This window comes from Pinus tabuliformis, chromosome 2_2, assembly GCF_031772625.1.
Source record: "Pinus tabuliformis cultivar Carrire ecotype Pingquan chromosome 2_2, CPIR1, whole genome shotgun sequence".
Lineage (NCBI taxonomy): Eukaryota > Viridiplantae > Streptophyta > Pinopsida > Pinales > Pinaceae > Pinus > Pinus tabuliformis.
Window position 1 is genome coordinate 631014011 of NC_142300.1, and position 3685 is coordinate 631017695.

The following is a 3685-nucleotide window of genomic DNA, read 5'->3' on the forward strand; positions in this document are numbered from 1 at the left end:
GCTCCTCCACCAATAAATTCACTACAATTACAACTTCCATCTAACCCACAACCTCCTAGACCTACTCAAATCCATGCTTAACCTGTACCAAATCCAAATAACAGAGCAGAGAGACCAGCGTACAATGTAGATGAGGGAACCTCATATCCCACATTACCCTTGCAAAATATCAATTTGAGGTCTAGTAAGATACTTCACAAAGAATCTCCAACCGCTGATAAACAAGAAGAAAATGAAGAAAATGAAAATGAAACTTCAATTCAAAGGAAACAAAATGATGACATCAAAAATAAACAAATGCAACCGTTGCATCCACCACCTTTTCCAGACAGATTGGTCCAAACAAAACTCCCCATGTCTATACCACAGTTTGATGTTTTAGATGAGCTAAAGAATGTCTATATAAAAATTCCACTACTACAAGCCATACAAGACATTCCCATATATACTAAAGCCATCAAAGAACTGTCCCTTAAAAAGCCTACTACGAAAAGAGTTGATCCACAAACAATTCATGTTATTGGACATTTAGCTGGCCTTATGACAAACACCATTTTGATGGAAAATTATGTTGATCCTGGTATTCCTAGAGTCACTACAATCATTAACAACATACATATTCCAAACACCTTAATTGATATTGGGGCCACAATAAATGTGATGACCCTTGAAACCATGAAAACACTCCAGCTCACAAATTTGCAGCACACAACAATTGTTCTAGAACTCGCTGATAGGTCTGAAGTGATTCCTTAAGGGATTTTGGAGGACATAATTGTTTCACTGGACTCTTGGGAGTATCCAGTGGACTTTCTAATTCTTCAGCCAAAATCCAATTTAGGAGGACACCCTATCATCCTTGGTAGACCATGGTTAGCAACTATTGATGCATTCATAGGACGTCGATCGGGTAATATGATTATTTCACGAGGAACTGAAAGAAAACAACTCACTCTTTACCCATCAGCACAATCACCAGCAATAGCACACAATTTATGGCTTGACGATAAATACAATGACAAGGAAGAATTTCAATATGTTTTTAGCATCAACCAAATCTATGATTTTCAAGAACATAATAATGATGATTTGGTAGAGTTGTTCCTTTCTCAACCTCATGTTTTCGAAGATTTGAGAAATGACCAATATCACGCTGCAGATGAACTTTTGGCACATAATTTTCAGGAAACGTGCACCATTCAACCTTTGCAAACAAAATTTCAGAACATTTTTCCCATTCAATCTATCACAAACACACAGAGTAAAACCATAGAGATTAGTCCAGGAAAAACTTTAAATATTAGCACTCACCTAGACTCATCTCAGGAGGAAAAATTGATTCAACTATTGAGAAAACACCAGAAAGCATTTGCTTGGGACTACACCGATATGCACAAAATCCACCCTGAAACATGCCCTCACCATATTTATACGGATAGTAATATCAAACCAGTGAGGCAACCGCAGAGAAGAATGAATCCCATGCTTCAGGATATTGTTAGAGATGAATTACAAAAACTATTGAAAGTCAATTTTATCTATCCTATCTCTGACAGTCAGTGGGTATCCCCATTGGTAGTAGTGCCCAAGAAAAATGGTAAGTGGCGGATTTGTGTTGATTACTGACAATTGAACAAAGCAATGCTCAAAGATTATTTCTCACTACCATTTATTGACCAAGTGTTAGACAGATTAGCTGGGAAATCATCATTCTCTTTTCTTGATGGTTTCAGTGGCTATAACCAGATCAGGATAGCCTTAGAGGACCAGGACAAAACCACTTTTACTTGTCCCTGGGGCCCTTATGCTTATAATGTTTTGCCATTTGGACTTTGCAATGCTCCAACTACATTTCAGAGAGCTGTATTAGCTATTTTTGCTGATTTAGTTCATGATTGTGTTGAAGTTTACATGGATGATTTTTCAGTGTATGGTGATTCATTTGAGAAAGCATTAACAAATCTTGAAAAAGTTTTGAAGAGAATTATTGAAGCTAATTTGTCCCTAAGCAACGAAAAGTGTTTTATGATGTTAAATGAAGGGATAGTATTAGGACACTATATTTCTTCTCACGACATTAAAGTTGATCCATCAAAAATCTAGATCATTGTCAATTTGCCAATTCCGAAGACTCAAAAAGAGGTAAGAAGTTTCCTTGCGTATGCAAGCTATTATAGAAGGTTTATTGAACATTTTAGTAAAATAGCTTCACCTCTATTTAAACTTCTAGCAAAAGATACACCTTTCAACTGGAATGAGAATTGTCAACAAGCATTTGAAACACTCAGAAAAGTTATCAACCACACCAGTCTTAAAAGGACCTAATTGGAACCTACCATTTCACATCTTTACAGATGCATCTGATACTACAGTAGGTGCTTCATTAGGCCAAAAAGAAGAGTCTTGTCATTATGCCATCTATTTCATTAGCAAAAATCTAACACCTGCAGAATTAAACTACACAGTCACAGAAAAAGAAATGCTTGCCATCATACATGCTGTGAATAAATTCCAACATTATATAACTGGTTATCAGGTTTTTGTACGTACTGACCATTCCGCCATCAAGCATTTAATGAATAAACCAGTAACTAGTGGCAGAGTTACAAGATGGTTGTTATTATTACAGGAATTTAACATCACAGTGTTAGATAGACCAGGTAAGGAGAATCGGGTGGCAGATTTTCTTTCTAGACTACAAAATCAAGGTGAGGTTGTTTTGGTTGAAGATTCTTTTCCAGATGAAAATTTATTTGCAATTTCAATAGTGAATCCTTGGTATGCTGGCTTGGCCAATTATTTGTCCACAGGAAGAACACCTCCATACTTTACTCCAAAGGAAAAGAAGAGGCTAGTCAAACAAAGTGCTTGATACTCATGGGTTAATGGCGATTTATTTTACATTGGTTATGATATGATTATTAGATGATGTGTAAGAAATGATGAAATAATTAATATTTTAAAATATTGCCATGATGAACCGTGTGGTGGGCATTTTGCAGCTAAACGAACAACATTCAAGATTCTTAGTCTTGGATACTACTGGCCATCTATTTTTAAGGATTCCAAGAAGTACATGAAGAGTTGTGATAGCTGTCAAAGAATGGGTAGGCCAACAGCTACAGATGAGATGCCACTTCAGCCTCAAGTACACCTAGAGCCATTTGAAACATGCGCTCTAGATTTCATAGGACCCATTAATCCAACTTCCAATGGTAAGAAGTGCATCCTAGTATGTACTGATTACGTGACAAAATGGGCTGAAGCCAAAGCACTAGTCCGGGCAACTGAACGGACAGTGGTAAACTTCCTTTTTGAAGAAATTTTTGTAAGGTATGGAGTACCAAGGGAGATAGTAACAGATCAAGGTACTCAGTTTACTTCAAAGTTAGTTAAAGACATCACAAAAAAATATCAAATCAAGCACAGAAGAAGTACACCTTACCATCCACAGGCCAATGGCCAGGTGGAATCCACAAATAAAACATTGGAAGGAATTATCACTAAGATTGTAGCAATGAACAGAAAGAATTGGGAGGAGAAGCTCAAAGATGCACTCTGGGCTTATAGAATCACGTGGAAGAATACTACAGGATTTACACCATATCAGTTGGTGTATGGCAAAGAGGTAATGATTCCTATTGAGTTTCAAATACATTCTTTTAAGATGGCTACAGATTTGGGA